This window comes from Oncorhynchus masou, chromosome 21 (genome assembly GCF_036934945.1).
Source record: "Oncorhynchus masou masou isolate Uvic2021 chromosome 21, UVic_Omas_1.1, whole genome shotgun sequence".
Lineage (NCBI taxonomy): Eukaryota > Metazoa > Chordata > Actinopteri > Salmoniformes > Salmonidae > Oncorhynchus > Oncorhynchus masou.
This window is the reverse complement of record NC_088232.1, coordinates 41,099,412-41,111,970: the sequence shown is the minus strand read 5'-3', so window position 1 is coordinate 41,111,970 and position 12,559 is coordinate 41,099,412. Positions and strand designations below refer to the sequence as shown.

The 12,559-nt window shown below is 46.9% G+C and overlaps 1 pseudogene; it reads left to right on the top strand.

The window, feature by feature from the left end:
- Positions 1-12,559, top strand: part of LOC135508358 (trafficking protein particle complex subunit 12-like) — a 37,355-nt pseudogene that overhangs the window by 23,066 nt on the left and 1,730 nt on the right.

Below are 12,559 nucleotides of genomic sequence, written 5' to 3'. Positions count from 1 at the left end.
TCCCTCTCACTGTCTGTATGTCTGTCTGTGTCTATCTGTCTCCCTCTCACTGTCTGTATGTCTGTCTGTGTCTATCTGTCTCCCTCTCACTGTCTGTATGTCTGTCTGTGTCTATCTGTCTCCCTCTCACTGTCTGTATGTCTGTCTGTGTCTATCTATCTCCCTCTCACTGTCTGTATGTCTGTCTGTGTCTATCTGTCTCCCTCTCACTGTCTGTCTGTGTCCATCTGTCTCCCTCTCACTGTCTGTATGTCTGTCTGTGTCTATCTGTCTCCTTCTCACTGTCTGTATGTCTGTCTGTGTCTATCTGTCTCCCTCTCACTGTCTGTATGTCTGTCTGTGTCTATCTGTCTCCCTCTCACTGTCTGTATGTCTGTCTGTCTCCCTCTCACTGTCTGTATGTCTGTCTGTGTCTATCTGTCTCCCTCTCACTGTCTGTATGTCTGTCTGTGTCTATCTGTCTCCCTCTCACTGTCTGTATGTCTGTCTGTGTCTATCTGTCTCCCTCTCACTGTCTGTATGTCTGTCTGTGTCTATCTGTCTCCCTCTCACTGTCTGTATGTCTGTCTGTGTCTATCTGTCTCCCTCTCACTGTCTGTATGTCTGTCTGTGTCTATCTGTCTCCCTCTCACTGTCTGTCTGTGTCCATCTGTCTCCCTCTCACTGTCTGTATGTCTGTCTGTGTCTATCTGTCTCCCTCTCACTGTCTGTATGTCTGTCTGTGTCTATCTGTCTCCCCCTCACTGTCTGTATGTCTGTCTGTGTCTATCTGTCTCCCTCTCACTGTCTGTATGTCTGTCTGTGTCTATCTGTCTCCCTCTCACTGTCTGTATGTCTGTCTGTGTCTGTCTGTCTCCCTCTCACTGTCTGTCTGTGTCCATCTGTCTCCCTCTCACTGTCTGTATGTCTGTCTGTGTCTATCTGTCTCCCTCCCACTGTCTGTATGTCTGTCTGTGTCTATCTGTCTCCCTCTCACTGTCTGTATGTCTGTCTGTGTCTATCTGTCTCCCTCCCACTGTCTGTATGTCTGTCTGTGTCTATCTGTCTCCCTCTCACTGTCTGTATGTCTGTCTGTGTCTATCTGTCTCCCTCTCACTGTCTGTATGTCTGTCTGTGTCTATCTGTCTCCCTCTCACTGTCTGTATGTCTGTCTGTGTCTATCTGTCTCCCTCTCACTGTCTGTATGTCTGTCTGTCTCCCTCTCACTGTCTGTATGTCTGTCTGTGTCTATCTGTCTCCCTCTCACTGTCTGTATGTCTGTCTGTCTCTTGGATAAACAGATGACTGAGCTCAGGCTCTGTGTGTGAAGTGTGTTTACTAGTCTCCTCTTGATCTGATAGTTACAGCACTCTGTATGTCTGTCTGTGTCTATCTGTCTCCCTCTCACTGTCTGTCTGTGTCCATCTGTCTCCCTCTCACTGTCTGTATGTCTGTCTGTGTCTATCTGTCTCCCTCTCACTGTCTGTATGTCTGTCTGTGTCTATCTGTCTCCCTCTCACTGTCTGTATGTCTGTCTGTCTCCCTCTCACTGTCTGTATGTCTGTCTGTGTCTATCTGTCTCCCTCTCACTGTCTGTATGTCTGTCTGTCTCTTGGATAAACAGATGACTGAGCTCAGGCTCTGTGTGTGAAGTGTGTTTACTAGTCTCCTCTTGATCTGATAGTTACAGCACTCTGTATGTCTGTCTGTGTCTATCTGTCTCCCTCTCACTGTCTGTATGTCTGTCTGTCTCCCTCTCACTGTCTGTATGTCTGTCTGTGTCTATCTGTCTCCCTCTCACTGTCTGTATGTCTGTCTGTCTCCCTCTCACTGTCTGTATGTCTGTCTGTGTCTATCTGTCTCCCTCTCACTGTCTGTATGTCTGTCTGTCTCCCTCTCACTGTCTGTATGTCTGTCTGTGTCTATCTGTCTCACTCTCACTGTCTGTATGTCTGTCTGTCTCCCTCTCACTGTCTGTATGTCTGTCTGTGTCTATCTGTCTCCCTCTCACTGTCTGTATGTCTGTATGTCTCCCTCTCACTGTCTGTATGTCTGTCTGTGTCTGTCTGTCTCCCTCTCACTGTCTGTATGTCTGTCTGTCTCCCTCTCACTGTCTGTATGTCTGTCTGTCTGTCTGTCTCCCTCTCACTGTCTGTATGTCTGTCTGTGTCTATCTGTCTCCCTCTCACTGTCTGTATGTCTGTCTGTCTCCCTCTCACTGTCTGTATGTCTGTCTGTGTCTATCTGTCTCCCTCTCACTGTCTGTATGTCTGTCTGTGTCTATCTGTCTCCCTCTCACTGTCTGTATGTCTGTCTGTGTCTATCTGTCTCCCTCTCACTGTCTGTATGTCTGTCTGTGTCTATCTGTCTCCCTCTCACTGTCTGTATGTCTGTCTGTGTCTATCTGTCTCCCTCTCACTGTCTGTCTGTGTCCATCTGTCTCCCTCTCACTGTCTGTATGTCTGTCTGTGTCTATCTGTCTCCCTCTCACTGTCTGTATGTCTGTCTGTGTCTATCTGTCTCCCTCTCACTGTCTGTATGTCTGTCTGTGTCTATCTGTCTCCCTCTCACTGTCTGTATGTCTGTCTGTCTCCCTCTCACTGTCTGTATGTCTGTCTGTGTCTATCTGTCTCCCTCTCACTGTCTGTATGTCTGTCTGTGTCTATCTGTCTCCCTCTCACTGTCTGTATGTCTGTCTGTGTCTATCTGTCTCCCTCTCACTGTCTGTATGTCTGTCTGTGTCTATCTGTCTCCCTCTCACTGTCTGTATGTCTGTCTGTGTCTATCTGTCTCCCTCTCACTGTCTGTATGTCTGTCTGTGTCTATCTGTCTCCCTCTCACTGTCTGTCTGTGTCCATCTGTCTCCCTCTCACTGTCTGTATGTCTGTCTGTGTCTATCTGTCTCCCTCTCACTGTCTGTATGTCTGTCTGTGTCTATCTGTCTCCCTCTCACTGTCTGTATGTCTGTCTGTGTCTATCTGTCTCCCTCTCACTGTCTGTATGTCTGTCTGTCTCCCTCTCACTGTCTGTATGTCTGTCTGTGTCTATCTGTCTCCCTCTCACTGTCTGTATGTCTGTCTGTCTCCCTCTCACTGTCTGTATGTCTGTCTGTGTCTGTCTGTCTCCCTCTCACTGTCTGTATGTCTGTCTGTCTCCCTCTCACTGTCTGTATGTCTGTCTGTCTGTCTGTCTCCCTCCCACTGTCTGTATGTCTGTCTGTGTCTATCTGTCTCCCTCTCACTGTCTGTATGTCTGTCTGTCTCCCTCTCACTGTCTGTATGTCTGTCTGTGTCTATCTGTCTCCCTCTCACTGTCTGTATGTCTGTCTGTGTCTATCTGTCTCCCTCTCACTGTCTGTATGTCTGTCTGTGTCTATCTGTCTCCCTCTCACTGTCTGTATGTCTGTCTGTGTCTATCTGTCTCCCTCTCACTGTCTGTATGTCTGTCTGTGTCTATCTGTCTCCCTCTCACTGTCTGTATGTCTGTCTGTGTCTATCTATCTCCCTCTCACTGTCTGTATGTCTGTCTGTGTCTATCTGTCTCCCTCTCACTGTCTGTCTGTGTCCATCTGTCTCCCTCTCACTGTCTGTATGTCTGTCTGTGTCTATCTGTCTCCTTCTCACTGTCTGTATGTCTGTCTGTGTCTATCTGTCTCCCTCTCACTGTCTGTATGTCTGTCTGTGTCTATCTGTCTCCCTCTCACTGTCTGTATGTCTGTCTGTCTCCCTCTCACTGTCTGTATGTCTGTCTGTGTCTATCTGTCTCCCTCTCACTGTCTGTATGTCTGTCTGTGTCTATCTGTCTCCCTCTCACTGTCTGTATGTCTGTCTGTGTCTATCTGTCTCCCTCTCACTGTCTGTATGTCTGTCTGTGTCTATCTGTCTCCCTCTCACTGTCTGTATGTCTGTCTGTGTCTATCTGTCTCCCTCTCACTGTCTGTATGTCTGTCTGTGTCTATCTGTCTCCCTCTCACTGTCTGTCTGTGTCCATCTGTCTCCCTCTCACTGTCTGTATGTCTGTCTGTGTCTATCTGTCTCCCTCTCACTGTCTGTATGTCTGTCTGTGTCTATCTGTCTCCCTCTCACTGTCTGTATGTCTGTCTGTGTCTATCTGTCTCCCTCTCACTGTCTGTATGTCTGTCTGTGTCTATCTGTCTCCATCTCACTGTCTGTATGTCTGTCTGTGTCTGTCTGTCTCCCTCTCACTGTCTGTCTGTGTCCATCTGTCTCCCTCTCACTGTCTGTATGTCTGTCTGTGTCTATCTGTCTCCCTCCCACTGTCTGTATGTCTGTCTGTGTCTATCTGTCTCCCTCTCACTGTCTGTATGTCTGTCTGTGTCTATCTGTCTCCCTCCCACTGTCTGTATGTCTGTCTGTGTCTATCTGTCTCCCTCTCACTGTCTGTATGTCTGTCTGTGTCTATCTGTCTCCCTCTCACTGTCTGTATGTCTGTCTGTGTCTATCTGTCTCCCTCTCACTGTCTGTATGTCTGTCTGTGTCTCTCTGTCTCCCTCTCACTGTCTGTATGTCTGTCTGTGTCTATCTGTCTCCCTCTCACTGTCTGTATGTCTGTCTGTGTCTATCTGTCTCCCTCTCACTGTCTGTATGTCTGTCTGTGTCTATCTGTCTCCCTCTCACTGTCTGTATGTCTGTCTGTCTCCCTCTCACTGTCTGTATGTCTGTCTGTGTCTATCTGTCTCCCTCTCACTGTCTGTATGTCTGTCTGTCTCCCTCTCACTGTCTGTATGTCTGTCTGTGTCTATCTGTCTCCCTCCCACTGTCTGTATGTCTGTCTGTGTCTATCTGTCTCCCTCTCACTGTCTGTATGTCTGTCTGTGTCTATCTGTCTCCCTCTCACTGTCTGTATGTCTGTCTGTGTCCATCTGTCTCCCTCTCACTGTCTGTATGTCTGTCTGTGTCTATCTGTCTCCCTCTCACTGTCTGTATGTCTGTCTGTGTCTATCTGTCTCCCTCTCACTGTCTGTATGTCTGACTGTGTCTATCTGTCTCCCTCCCACTGTCTGTATGTCTGTCTGTGTCCATCTGTCTCCCTCTCACTGTCTGTATGTCTGTCTGTGTCTATCTGTCTCCCTCTCACTGTCTGTATGTCTGTCTGTCTCCCTCTCACTGTCTGTATGTCTGTCTGTGTCTATCTGTCTCCCTCTCACTGTCTGTATGTCTGTCTGGCTCCCTCTCACTGTCTGTATGTCTGTCTGGCTCCCTCTCACTGTCTGTATGTCTGTCTGTGTCTATATGTCTCCCTCTCACTGTCTGTATGTCTGTCTGTCTCCCTCTCACTGTCTGTATGTCTGTCTGTCTCCCTCTCACTGTCTGTATGTCTGTCTGTGTCCCTCTCACTGTCTGTATGTCTGTCTGTCTCCCTCTCACTGTCTGTATGTCTGTCTGTCTGTCTGTCTCCCTCTCACTGTCTGTATATCTGTCTGTGTCTATCTGTGTCCCTCTCACTGTCTGTATGTCTGTCTGTCTCCCTCTCACTGTCTGTATGTCTGTCTGTCTGTCTCCCTCTCACTGTCTGTATATCTGTCTGTGTCTATCTGTGTCCCTCTCACTGTCTGTATGTCTGTCTGTCTCCCTCTCACTGTCTGTCTGTATGTCTGTCTGTCTCCCTCTCACTGTCTGTATGTCTGTCTGTGTCTGTCTGTCTCCCTCTCACTGTCTGTATGTCTGTCTGTCTCCCTCTCACTGTCTGTATGTCTGTCTGTCTCCCTCTCACTTTCTGTATGTCTGTCTGTGTCTATCTGTCTCCCTCTCACTGTCTATATGTCTGTGTCTATCTGTCTCCCTCTCACTGTCTGTCTGTATGTGTCTATCTGTCTCCCTCTCACTGTTTGTCTGTGTCTATCTGTCTCTCTCCCTCTCCCACTGTCTCTCTCCCACTGTCTCTCTCCCTCTCCCACAGTCTCTCTCCCTCTCCCACTGTCTTTCTGTCTGTGTTTGTCTCTCTCTCTCTCTCTCTCTCTCTCTCTCTCTCTCCCACTGTCTCTCTTTCTCTCCCACTGTCTGTCTCTCTCTCCTACTGTCTGTGTCTCTCTCTCCCATTGTGTGTCTCTCTCTCTCTCTCTTTCTCTCTCCCACTGTCTGTCTGTCTCTCTCTCTCCCACTGTCTGTCTGTCTCTCTCTCTCTTTCTCTCCCACTGTCTGTCTGTCTCTCTCTCTCTCCTACTGTCTGTCTGTCTCTCACACGTTCCCTCTCTCTCTCTCTCTCTCTCTCTCTCTCTCTCTCACTGTCTGTCTCTCTCTCTCTCTCTCCCACTGTCTGTCTCTCTCTCTCCCACTGTCTGTCTATCTCTCCCACGTTCCCTCTCTCTCTCTCTCTCCCTCTCTCCCCCACTTTCCCCCCACTCCCTCTCTCTCTCTCCCCCACTCTCCCTCTCTCACTGTCTCAACACAGACTTGGAGCATCTCAATAGATCCCCACTGAGTGATTGTCTTAGGCAACTGAACACACACAGGTTCTCTATACACATACTGTACACACCAAGCACAATCAGGCCCATTCACACATGAATACACACCCACTGCAGATGAGTGCAAATAAGCCCAGTGACAGCCTATACAATTAGCCTGAGGAGAGAGACAGTGTGAGAGAGAGAGAGGGTGTCGCAGTGCCTTCTCTCCCTCTATAATTCCTTCTCTCGGGTAATGAATTGATGGGTTGGAAGGTGATAGGAATACTAGTTTGATGAGGGGAGGGGTAGTTGGATATAGGGAGAGGAGAGAAAAGGGAGGGGTGCTATATTTGTACTCCCATGCATTTGGGGTGTGTTATGGTCAACTGTATTTTTGTACAGCGGAATATCGAATGAATGAATGAATTGTCCCGAAAGCTACCTGCGTAAATGAGTAAGAAATTACTGAAATTAAACCAATTTGTCCTCTTGTGTGTTGCAGAATCTCTTCAGCTGTGGAGGTATTGTCTGAGTCGGGTCATGTACTCCATGGCTAACTGTCTGCTCATGATGAAGGTGTGTGTGGTGTGTGTGCATGCACAGGTGTGTGTGAGGGGGAGGGACTAACACTGAGGAGAACTGCACAGAGCTACCATAGTCCCCTGTGTGTATGTACAGTGAGGCAAAAAAGTATTTAGTCAGCCACCAATTGTGCAAGTTCTTCCACTTAAAAAGATGAGAGAGGCCTGTAATTTTCATCATAGGTACACTTCAGCTATGACAGACAAAATTAGAAAAAAAATCACACTGTAGGATTTTTAATGAATTTATTTGCAAATTATGGTGGAAAATAAGTATTTGGTCACCTACAAACAAGCAAGATTTCTGGCTCTCACAGACCTGTAACTTCTTCTTTAAGAGGCTCCTCTGTCCTCCACTCATTACCTGTATTAATGGCACCTGTTTGAACTTGTTATCAGTATAAAAGACACCTGTCCACAACCTCAAACAGGCACACTCCAAACTCCACTATGGCCAAGACCAAAGAGCTGTCAAAGGACACCAGAAACAAAATTGTAGACCTGCACCAGGCTGGGAAGACTGAATCTGCAATAGGTAAGCAGCTTGGTTTGAAGAAATCAAATGTGGGAGCAATTATTATGAAATGGAAGACATACAAGACCACTGATAATCTCCCTCGATCTGGGGCTCCATGCAAGATCTCACCCCGTGGGGTCAAAATGAACACAAGAACGGTGAGCAAAAATCCCAGAACCACACGGGGGGACCTAGTGAATGACCTGCAGAGAGCTGGGACCAAAGTAACAAAGTCTACCATCAGTAACACATTACGCCGCCAGGTTCTCAAAACCTGCAGTACCAGACGTGTCCCCCTGCTTAAGCCAGTACATGTCCAGGCCCGTCTGAAGTTTGCTAGAGAGCATTTGGATGATCCAGAAGAAGATTGGGAGAATGTCATATGGTCAGATGAAACCAAAATATAACTTTTTGGTAAAAACTCAACTCGTCGTGTTTGGAGGACAAAGAATGCTGAGTTGCATCCAAAGAACACCATACCTACTGTGAAGCATGGGGGTGGAAACATCATGCTTTTGGGCTGTTTTTCTGCAAAGGGACCAGGAGGACTGATCTGTGTAAAGGAAAGAATGAATGGGGCCATGTATCGTGAGATTTTGAGTGAAAACCTCCTTCCATCAGCAAGGGCATTGAAGATGAAACGTGGCTGGGTCTTTCACACCGCCCAGGCAACGAAGGAGTGGCTTCGTAAGAAGCATTACAAGGTCCTGGAGTGGCCTAGCCAGTCTCCAGATCTCAACCCCATAGAAAATCTTTGGAGGGAGTTGAAAGTCCGTGTTGCCCAGCAATAGCCCCAAAACATCACTGCTCTAGAGGAGATCTGCATGGAGGAATGGGCCAAAATACCAGCAACAGTGTGTGAAAACCTTGTGAAGACTTACAGAAAACGTTTGACCTCTGTCATTGCCAACAAAGGGTATATAACAAAGTATTGAGATAAACTTTTGTTATTGACCAAATACTTATTTTCCACCATAATTTGCAAATAAATTCATTAAAAATCCTACAATGTGGTTTTCTGGGGGTTTTTTTTTTCATTTTGTCTGTCATAGTTGAAGTGTACCTATGATGAAAATTACAGGCCTCTCTCATCTTTTTAAGTGGGAGAACTTGCACAATTGGTGGCTGACTAAATACTTTTTTGCCCCACTGTACATGCTTTAACACACACATTCATCGACATAGTTAGACACATTCTTACATGCCCACAGTCGACAGGCTGTCAGGAAGCTAGTGGAGCAATTAGAAGAATGGATGACGACCAGCGAGAGACACGGACACACACAATGGCTAATAAGGGTTATTAGGTTTTAGCAGCGTTGTTTTTGTGCAGTGAGTGGGTGTGTTTGGAGATGTCTTGTCAGGTACGTGTGTGTGGATCAGTTCTCTTCATTCTACCTTCCCCTCAGTCCTGCTCTCTGTCTAGACACATGCGGACAGTGGAATAGCCAGGCTGATGCTAGCTAAAGCACGTCCTGCTCTCTGTCTAGACACATGGGGACAGTGGAATAGCCAGGCTGATGCTAGCTAAAGCATGTCCTGCTCTCTGTCTAGACACATGCGGACAGTGGAATAGCCAGGCTGATGCTAGCTAAAGCACGTCCTGCTCTCTGTCTAGACACATGGGGACAGTGGAATAGCCAGGCTGATGCTAGCTAGAGCATGTCCTGCTCTCTGTCTAGACACATGCGGACAGTGGAATAGCCAGGTTGATGCTAGCTAAAGCACGTCCTGCTCTCTGTCTAGACACATGGGGACAGTGGAATAGCCAGGCTGATGCTAGCTAGAGCATGTCCTGCTCTCTGTCGAGACACATGCGGACAGTGGAATAGCCAGGCTGATGCTAGCTAGAGCATGTCCTGCTCTCTGTCTAGACACATGCGGACAGTGGAATAGCCAGACTGATGCTAGCTAAAGCACGTCCTGCTCTCTGTCTAGACACATGCGGACAGTGGAATAGCCAGGCTGATGCTAGCTAGAGCATGTCCTGCTCTCTGTCTAGACACATGCGGCCAGTGGAATAGCCAGGCTGATGCTAGCTAGAGCATGTCCTGCTCTCTGTCGAGACACATGCGGACAGTGGAATAGCCAGGCTGATGCTAGCTAGAGCATGTCCTGCTCTCTGTCTAGACACATGTGGACAGTGGAATAGCCAGGTTGATGCTAGCTAGAGCACGTCCTGCTCTCTGTCTAGACACATGGGGACAGTGGAATAGCCAGGCTGATGCTAGCTAGAGCACGTCCTGCTCTCTGTCTAGACACATGTGGACAGTGGAATAGCCAGGCTGATGCTAGCTAGAGCACGTCCTGCTCTCTGTCTAGACACATGTGGACAGTGGAATAGCCAGGCTGATGCTAGCTAGAGCATGTCCTGCTCCAAGCCACTGTGTATCTGTCCTGCCAGTTGATAACACCTTCAGTAGTATCATCACCCTCAGAGTCCAATGAAGAATGGTGAAACACTAAACTATCATGCAACAAAACCACCATTCTGCTTGATGATCTGACTACCATGGACTGGAGTTTTACAGTAATTGATAGAGGCAGAACACTACCCGTCGAGGACCACACCGTGTCCGCCAGGCACAGGAGACATGATCATTTTGACAGGTTCTGTATCATCCTTTGATGAAGACTGCATTCATCACGTTTAATTGACTTCTATACTTTATACAGCACTAGAGAATCCTGTCTAATGATGTTGCTTGTTAGTGATTGTTGTGTGTAAGTGTTGTTTGTGTTGGTCTGTAGATGTATGATGGCAGACCACAGGCTTTCTAGAAGTATCCCATAGGATCACCCTGGCTGGATTCTTTGTTAGTGAGAGAAATAGAGGAAGCGAGGGAGAGGGAGAGTGTGTTCTGTCCGGGGGGACAATTAAAGAGCCACAGTGCCATCAGCTGGTGATATTTATGTACACACAGACACCCACTGCACCAACTCACCACCCGACCTCTCTCCTATCCCCAGCTACATAGCAACCGTGTTCAGCAGTTCAGTCAACATGTGAGCGATATGATGTGTGGTAAAGAACAGCCATGGCAGGGGCACACTGTGACACACTTGCCCTGCTAATGGTCAATACACCTGATTTTACCCCCTCAACATAATCTCTTGTCCTTCTCTCCTCCAACTCTCTCCCCCATCTCTCTCTGTCTTTCTCACATAATGCCTCTCTCTTCTCTCTCTCTCTCTCCCATCTCTCTGTTTTTTGTCTCACTCTCTCAACCCTGCCTCTCTCTCTTTGGTTCCCATCTCTCTCTTGTCTTTCTCTCCCTCCCCCTCTCTCTCTTGTTTTTTTCTCCCTCCCCTCTCTCTCCCCATCTCTTTTCGTCTTTCTCTCTCCCCCTCTCTCTCTTGTCTTTCTCTCTCTCCCCCCTCTCTTTCTTGTCTTTCTCTCCCTCCCCTCTCTCTCCTCCCTCTCTCTGTCTTTCTCACTTTCTCCTCCCTCTCTCTCTCGTCTTTCTCCCCCCTCTTGTCTTTCTCTCTCCAGGACTATGTTCTAGCTGTAGAGACATATCCCTCCGTCATCCAGTAGGAGCCCCAGCAGAGAGTGCAGCTGCTGAGTGGGATAGGACGCATATTCCTGCAGGTGAACACGCCTCTCTTTGAACTACAACTACTTTTCTTCAACATAATGCCAATGTGTTTTTGGTTCCTCAACATAATGCCAGTGTGTTTTTGGTTCCTCAACATAATGCCAGTGTGTTTTTGGTTCCTCAACATAATGCCAATGTGTTTTTGGTTCCTCAACATAATGCCAGTGTGTTTTTGGTTCCTCAACATAATGCCAATGTGTTTTTGGTTCCTCAACATAATGCCAATGTATTTTTGGTTCCTCATCATAATGCCAATGTGTTTTTGGTTCCTCATCATAATGCCAATGTGTTTTTGGTTCCTCAACATAATGCCAGTGTGTTTTTGGTTCCTCATCATAATGCCAATGTGTTTTTGGTTCCTCAACATAATGCCAATGTGTTTTTGTTTCCTCAACATAATGCCAATGTGTTTTTGGTTCCTCAACATAATGCCAATGTGTTTTTGGTTCCTCATCATAATGCCAATGTGTTTTTGGTTCCTCAACATAATGCCAATGTGTTTTTGGTTCCTCAACATAATGCCAATGTGTTTTTGGTTCCTCAACATAATGCCAATGTGTTTTTGTTTCCTCAACATAATGCCAATGTATTTTTGGTTCCTCATCATAATGCCAATGTGTTTTTGGTTCCTCATCATAATGCCAATGTGTTTTTGGTTCCTCAACATAATGCCAATGTGTTTTTGGTTCCTCAACATAATGCCAATGTGTTTTTGTTTGAATGATTATTTTGGAGCAGATTGGAGACATTAAAACAGGAGTATTTCTTAGATGTGGAAAAAGCCTTTCTGGAGAAGGGAACTGGACCTACTGACACGTGTGTTGATGAACAGGTACGAATGAGTGGAAATAATTACTTCTGAGATGAATTTATCTGTATTTCTGTCAGACTTCTCTCACAATTCTAGTATGTGAGTTGGAATAGGGGGTCACACTTGTGTATTTGCCACTTTGTGATGCTTTGTTAGGAGACACAACAGTGCCATTCACACTGTGTTGATTGACATTTCTGTTAATTCCTGTCACATGGCCGATTGCCACATCTTCACACGGAATCACTGAAGTAACCCAGCTGACTTGTGTGTGGGTTTCAGGTCCTTCGTCTACCTCAGTCAGAACAACTACTCAGAGGCACTCTCCCCCTTCACAGAGGTCCTGAAGATCGACCCCAAAACCCCTGTGGTATGTTTATGACAGCTATAATTGATTAACTTACTCATACATTTTCTAGGATACATCAGAAGTTGTACATTCTTAGAGACTTTAAATGAATGCCCTCTATTTTGAAACCGATCTCTCCCCTTGGCTGTATGGCATATCCCTCTCTCCTCAGGCAAGAAAACAGCATCCCTCTCTTCTCCTAAGGCAATAACCATGTCTTATCCCCTCTCTCCCTAGACAAGTAACATCTTTCTTATCTCTCCTCTCTGCAGGGCCCTTCTCCCTCAGGCAAATGACTCTTTACTCTCCCCTCT